The following is an 8,074-nucleotide window of genomic DNA, read 5'->3' on the forward strand; positions in this document are numbered from 1 at the left end:
GTGTGCTGACATCACCCGCTTTCTTCTTGAGAGGCTGCAGGAGGAAGATCATCTCCCTTCAAGGATCGTGCTGAGAACTTTGACCCGTCAGCTTTGCAACCCGAGTGCCTTGGACTGGTGAGATCCCAGCTCTCTCTTTTCTCTTCTCTCTCTCTAAGCATAGATTTCTGAACTTGAACTGTATTAGTTAAGCTTGAGCTAAGTTTCCCCAAATACTTAGTGAAACCAGGGTATACTGTAACTGTTTGTATTTGTTTTTCCTTTGCATGTCTATTACTACTATTGTCATTACATATTTCATCTACTTAGCAATAAATAACTTTTATAGTCAAACTGGTGCTAATTGGGTATATTTTTCCTCCTTCTCTTTCCCCCACTTGCTCTGCAGCAACGCTCCTTTTACCTAAGCTAAAGATCCCTGTGTAGCCCAAAAATACTGTGGGGTCTGCTCATCAAGAGGCTAAAAGATTGGGACGTGCTGAGTTTGGGTCAATCAGCCTGTACAAGCTGATCCCCTTATGTGTTTCAGTTTGGCTCAGACGTGCCCTAATGAACTGAATGCTGGCCCATGAGGGTGTCATCTGGACACCCAGCCGGATTCAGACGTATTCTGTTTAACTGTGTGCTTGTGTCTGACTGTGGTTATTGTTGCTCTGATGGACTGATTCTTGGCATATGAGGGTGTCAGCCTGTCCATGCTGATCAACCCGGCCAGGTCAGGCATGTCATGTTAATCTGTGTGTGTTTGTGTGCATGACTGATTTGGGGACTGGAGGAACCCAGCCCCACTGAACTGAGTCCTGCAAGATAGCTCCATTGGGGGTGAGGGCTTGCAGGGGGAGAGATACAGCTCCATATAGAAACACCAGTAACACAAGCAGCACATTAATAGAATTACCAAGATCCTAGCCCTAATAAACGAGCACACCCCAAAGTAGTGGGCAAATCTGGTAACAGGGCAGCCACAAGCAAGCAGGGCAGTGGGGTGGCTGGGAGCCCTGAAGGGCAGGAGGAAGCTGCAGGGGAAGGTACTCTTACCTTTCAGTTCTCCATGCACCTGCTGGCTTGAATATGTAATTGTTCCAAACTTGAGCTAGCATTACATTAATCAACATTTGTGTGGCTCGCTGTGTAATGTGTAACAAGGCCCAAAGTTCACACACTATAAGCTTTATATGAATATTAAATAATAGACAGGAGGCCTCCTCTCAGGACATTAATTTCAGGTCTTTTAATGAAAATCATTTATAAGCGATTAGGGATGGCCTGTAAAGCATTTTCATTTCACATCTGGAGACATTCATATAAGCAGTGACTCAGCAGCATTTTCACACGTTTCCCAGAACAGATGAAAATAAATTAATCTAATGACAGGCAGATTTACAAATCAGAGTGGTTTGTAGTGATCTGCATCTGCATTTGCTGTTGGGTGAATGAACTGCATGCTACAGGAAACAGCCCCAAAACTTCTTGAAGCAAAGATAATCAATACATATAAGGTAGGCCTAGGTGGAAAACTGAGAACTATCTGTTTCTAGATGAAATCTACTGAGCCCTGGAAACGTTCAAGGTTCTCCCTCTTCCTCTCTTTTCAACAGTAAGACATTTTGGGAGATCCCAAACAAATCATTTTAAGTGACACCTCAATGCTGCTGACTAGCTGCTGAAAAAGGTTGCAAGACAAGTAGAGGCATCACAATAAGCAGTATGGGAAGTTTTGCTTTGTCTTGCTGATCAGCTAGCAGGAGAGGACTGTAGATCTTTACATGCTTGGTTTGGTGTAGCTGATGATAGAGGCAAAGCAGAACCAGCACAGGTGGTTGCTGATGTGCAATAAAGCCCTACTACTCCTTTTTCTTCTCTAAGTTGTTTGCATGCTTATACCCTAAAGCTGACATACAAGAAGAAGATGAGACATCAGCCTTAGCAATTTGTGGTTGGGAAACAAAGGGAGTGGGGAAAGGGAATTTATAAAGCAGCTATGGTAATGGATTTTGACTGGATCACGTATCACATGAAAGCTTCTAACTGCTTTCCTATCAAGGGTTCATAACAACAAAGTGTCTGATAAAGAGATAAATGTTTGCAGAGTTTGTGTGTGTCTGTGTGTTCAAATGTTGTACTTTCCTATAATTGATTTGAGCCTTTGTCAATAACTTCAAACTCGATGATGGCTGGCTTAGGATACCCTGTGATTTTCTGTTCTAGTGGAAAATGCCAGATTGACATCCATGGAAACCAAAGGCCTGTGTTTTATTGATGGAGTGGGGTAAGCCTTTATCACATTGCTAGACCACTCTTTACCTGGAGAGACTGCTGTGGGGAGAGTAAGAGATGGCCCTTCTTGCTGAAACTGCCTGTAAAACCCAATTAGCACAATTTCTCACGGTTCTGTGATGAGGCTATTTGCCCACAGGAAAAAAGAATAAACTCCTTGATTTATTATGGGACATAGAAGAATTATTGGAAGGTTATTGGTAATCCTCAAATAGTAATGTCAGTTTGATACCCCCAACCCTAGGCTTGATGCAAACAAGTCGCCTACAAGCAAAAGGCCCAGCATTTCCTTATCAGCCTCTGAGTCATGCAGTTTGCTCCTACATTGATCAGCAATCCCAACTCAAGGCTAATGGGGACACCTGACAAATGTTTAAATAATAAACCAGGAAACTGTGATGAAAACATTTAAATACTAATTAACTACCAACATATTGTCATCTACTCATTTCAGTGGCAAGCTTGTTGACATGGAGTGTTTGCCTAGCCAACAAAGAGTGGTTGTGATTCAGGATGCCTGGGTTCTAGTCCTGGCTCTCCTGACTGAGTGACTTTCAGCATGGTATTTAGCACACCCTTTACACCCACATTTTCAAGAGTATGCACCAGTTTGGGGTGCTTCTTCTCTGAATGCTTAACCTGCATGTCCCCTCTTCCCAATTTGTAAAATACCTACAAAATATTTCTGCATTGCAAGAGGACTGAGAGACTTGCAAATCATGCTGAGGTCTTGAAATGAAAAGCAATCCCATAGTGTAAATGGTTATTATTGTGCAATAGCTCTGCTGAGGAGTGATAGCCATTTGGATGTAGGCTGCCTATCCTCTCTGGATCTCATTCAGGCCCTGGTAGGATGCTCTGATTAGGGAGGTCTGCCTGAACCATCCCAGGCTTTTCCCTGCTGCCTGCTCAAGGGGTGGGAGTGTTGCTAGACCCCAGCCCCCTGCTAGCACTCTGAGGCAAGGGGGGTATGTGTGCAGTGCATGCACCTGCTGATGATATGGAGCATTTCAGTCTCCCTCTCCCTGCTTCTTTATACTGTTTGCAGCAAACTGACAGGTGAGCAGGCCAGCAGGGGGCTGGTAACAGTGTTTATGACCTCATCAGCAAAAAATAGCCATTAGTTCAAACTCTCTTTAAACAACTTAACAGCTGACCTTTTGATTAGCTCCAAAAAGCCCTAGGTGGACACTGTTCTGTCTGCCTGTCCTAGTGAAATTGGAGACACTCATGCACAGAGACACCTCTCAGCATTAGTTAGCATACCACATGCCTAGGGTCTGTGCTGAGAGGGAGGGAGGGAGTGGGGGGGATCCCTGCTTGTCCAGCAAGCAGTGAGGGGGGCTCTGCCAGAACTCCAGCCAGGGAGTGGAGGGGTGGGGTCAGCCCTGCTGTGGAACAGAGAGCAGTGCCCAGCCCAGAGAGCATGCTAGGATGCTGTGGGAATCTGGTTTATCTTAAACCAACAAGGGGTCTTGGACAGACATTGCGTAAACCAATTTGAGCCAAATCATTTAAGTCTGATACTACATTCAACTAGGTTTATCTCAGACTGACTTCAGCCATTTTGAAACTGGTTTATGTGTATTGAACATCTGTTCTGTTACACGTTTAAACCAGTTTCTGATCACTTAAACTGGTTTATGTGTAATGTCTGTCCCTAGCTGTTGGGTTTGGCAGGTTCTGTAAAATCTTGCTTTGTAGGAAATATTGAGGCACTTGAATTAAGGAAAAATAGTGTGATGTTTCTTTATTTCAAACATTTGGCCCCAGCAGGCAAATCCATCCTGTGCTCCTAGGAGATAAAAGGCCAGAGCCTTAAGCACTGAATCAGGATATTTTGTAAGAGAAATGTATAATGTAATTTAAACACTATTAGGTGAGGTCTGCTGTGGTTTCTGAAGTGAATGCAATTCTAAGCTTCCACAACCTGCCTTGGAATTAATACTGTTTCATAACAGCTGCCCTTGCTGAACCAAAGTGTTATGAGGGCAGACCTCTGAGAGTCGCTCCCCCTTTCTGTGAAGAATGTGTTACATAGTATTCTGAGACAGCCTAAACATGCCTAGATGTGGTGCCTGTGTCTCACTGTAGGGAAGCGCGGCATTAAGGGAGGAGGTAGCTGCAGCCTACTTGGCTCTGATAGCCTCAGTTATAGTTCAACACCTTGTATATTGAATCCAAATATCTTCTCTCTCTTGTAGTTATGACCTACATCCAATTAGCTCCATATTAGTTAGAAGTCCTTCCAAGAGGCATCTGAGCTTCTGCAGCACCTAGTGTGGCTTAGACATGTGCGTGAATCTATTGGACCAAGTCTTGTCAGTGGCTCTTACTGTTGTGCTGATACAGTCTCTGACACAGGGACCTGAATCTGGAGCTATTTCTCATATACTCTGTCTGACCTTTTGTAACCAATAGAATCTTAAGGCTTTCAGATAGGAAGAAGGTGTTTTAAGGGCAAGATTGTGTTTTGGAAGAACCAGAGAATCAGAGCTTCTGGGACAGCTTTACTGAACCAAAATGAGTGATGTGGAGGGAGTGTGACTGGCGCTTTCCTCTACACCAGCAGGTACTTCTGTAGGAAATGGGTAACATTATCCTCAAGTGATGATTCTCAACCAGGGAGCTGCAGGACCTTGGGATACTGCATGATCCTTTTAGGAGTGCTGTGGGGTACCACATAATGTTATCACTGTTAGGGGTTCAAACACCTATACATGATTCATAAGGTAAACCCAGAGATTTCAAATAGGAATCCATAGTGTCAAAAACATGCTGGCCTGTTGTGGTCTTTCTGAGATTTTTTTGCAACAGAAGAATTACTCTAGTATTTTTCCATAGTCTAAAAAATGAGTGAAATTTAGTTTTTGAAATGGGGTGCTGCAAAATTCAGAAAAGTTTTGGAGGGGTGCCTCAAGTCTAAAAAGGGTGAGAAACACTGTCCTAGAGTATAACCTGTGCCTGAGTTGTCTTATGATAACTTGTAAGCATATTTGTGTGCCAGACCAAGTTACCACATATCTTATTCCTCCTGAAACAATCCTGGCCCAGAGAAAACCACCAGGATGTGCATTATGCCTTTCCACAGACGCCAAAAAAATCTTTGTTCAAATCCAAAGCCCATTCCAGTTTATGGAAAAATTCCCATTGACTGCAATGGGCATTGGGTTTGGTCCCTCTTGAAACTGACTTAAAAACTAGCAATCGATCACATTATGCTTCCCCCTTTTCCCTGGCTTGCTATTTATATCTTTTATCATGGCTCAGATTCATTATTTTCCAGTGGACTCCAGGATGAGTATGTGACTCATCTAGTCACTGCTAGATGACAAAAGCACTGCTAGTATGTTTTTTTAGTGGTGACTAGTTACAGTATAGTACTCTCATTATCAATCTTGTGTTAATGTCACAATCTTCTATCCTTTTTAGTTCTGATTGTACCTTTTCACAAACTCATGGTGGCAGCTCTTTATTTTAATAATAAATCTTGCAGAGTGAAGCAGACAGTAGTTCCATAATAGAGAGTGTTTGGGAACGTAGTTTCCCCTCATTAAAACATTATCTTCAATCCCTTAAAGACAAATCCGTGAAGAAACCGACATTTGCAAAGTTGAAAAAGACAATATTGATAAGAGATAGATAATGGTAAATCCTGGCTATCAACAAAAGGAAGAGTTTTCAGAGGTGACTAGAGCTTTTGGATGCTTGGCTTGATGCACCATTGAGGTGGTTTGATTTTTTCACAAGGGACACAGACAGAAGTGACATTTTTCACATGACTTGCCCCTGACAGCGCTCTACAGCCATGTCATAACATATGTACACGATTGCAGAAAGCTTTTAAAATGGCCAATTATATGACAATGTAACACTTGTTAAATCAGGGAGTAAATGAAGGAGCTCTAAATTAGAGTGCCTTAGGGAACCTGTATACAGTTCGCTACAAGGGTTATGTGTCATGCCCCTGGTCTGCCACAGGGAGGAGGCACAGAGTCTCCTCCCTGTGCAGCCAGCCAGCAGGTGGGGGAGGGGGAGCAGCAGGGCAGCAACTGGGGGTGGAGGTGTCCCAAGAGGCCCCCTCCCAGTGGGAGAAGGTGCCTGGTGTAGAGGGCACAGTCCCTGAGCTGCCCTCACACTGCCCCCCCGCCGCTCCCCTCAAGAGAATGAATCCTGACTGGCTCTTTGCAGCCAGCTGGAAGGTGGGGGTGGGGGAGCAGCTGGGTAGCAATTGGGCTTGCTGGCTTCCACACAAGGCTTCAGAGCTCCTTGCCCCCTGGCTTCGACCACTGCATGGAGGCACTCAGCCCCCACCGTCAAATACTGAACGCCTGTTAGTTTCCATGATGGTGTAAGTTTTTAAGTGTTTTATGTAAAGTGCAAAAAGTTACAGCATGATCAAGGTTCCCATCAGTCTCTTCCGTATGCACCCACGGTGAAAGAAAACTCAGCAGGCCCCTAAAACTGGACTTCACCTAATCATGTCCATTACATAAGCTCCATTACAAAGGCTCATGACTGGAATCCCATTGTGCAAAGTTTAGATTTCAGAACCACTGCCTTAGACTGGAAAGTGGGATGTTATGGCACCCTGGGGTACTGAGAGCCTTCTGTTAGGTGTGCAAACACCTATACATGATTAAGATAAACCCAGAGATTTCAAATAGGGATCCCGAGTATCAAAAACATCCTAATCTGCTGTAATCTTTCTGAGTTCTTTCAATGGTATTACTCTGTTATTTTTCTGTAGTCAAGAAACAAATGAAAGCTAAGAGCCAGTGTTTTTCAAGGTGTGCCTTGAATCTAACGAGGCTGAGAACCACTGATCTAAACAGTTGGGGGTAGAACACAAGTAGAGCAAACAGTGTGATGGTTCCAACCATTAAGTTGGTCTAACAAAAGACATCACATCTACCAAAAGAAACTTGCCCACCAAGCCAAGTGGCATTCTACCTCCACTATTTTGGAGGGCAGGGGGCAGCAGTGGCACAGCAGTTCCTGCTTTGGTTGTTTCTACAGGTGCTCTCAGTCTGGAGTCTATGGCTGGCTTGTCTCCTGGCTGGGAACATGACAGGAGCAAAAACTATGACATAGAGCAACAAGGGAGTTGATGAGACCTAGCACAAAGGAAATTCATGAGGCAAATGACTTCCTTCAGAGCTCAGCGACCACCACAAAATTTACATTTTAAAAAAGGCAACTTTTGCAAAATTAACTTTATAAGTAAGCTGTTTTTTGGCCTGAAATTTCTGCCATAGACCAAGCACCTTGTTCATGACCTAATGAAGCACTTCAGGACTTTGTGCACTAACTTTGCTTGCTTGCTTGCTTCCAGCCATGTATTTTACCCTACTGCATCCCATGCAACCGAAGCACATGCCCAAGTGCTTTGCTGAATCAAGGCTTATAGCAGGTACAGGAAAACACACAAGCTAGAAAGTAGGGGTGTGTGAACCAGGCCCTATTCAATTCTGATTCAGCCTGAATCGGACACAGTGATTCAATTCTTTGATTTGGATCACAGTCCCTGATTCGATTCAGCTGAATCCAAATATGAATATTCGATGCTGATTCGGAGAATCAGCAATTCGGATGTAGACACAGCTTTAGATGTTTTTTCTACATAACTTGAAGTACCAATGTGGCTCGTGAACACTGCGATGCTGCAGCGCGTGGAGTGTCCCACAGGAGTGTGGGGGAGCTCTCCATGTGCTCGGCGGTGAACCTGGAAGTGAACCAAAAGTACCTCAGTCCACTTCCAGGTCCACTGGGGAGCACGTTGCCCCCCCCCCCCCAA

General features: G+C 44.2%; 1 protein-coding gene across 1 annotated transcript in view; it reads right to left on the reverse strand.

The window, feature by feature from the left end:
* Nucleotides 1-8,074, reverse strand: part of GNAO1 (G protein subunit alpha o1) — a 399,516-nt gene that overhangs the window by 201,302 nt on the left and 190,140 nt on the right. The gene's annotated exons all lie outside the window — the stretch shown is intronic.

Source organism: Gavialis gangeticus, unplaced genomic scaffold, assembly GCF_001723915.1.
Source record: "Gavialis gangeticus isolate Ggan-Ray unplaced genomic scaffold, GavGan_comp1, whole genome shotgun sequence".
Classification (NCBI taxonomy): domain Eukaryota; kingdom Metazoa; phylum Chordata; order Crocodylia; family Gavialidae; genus Gavialis; species Gavialis gangeticus.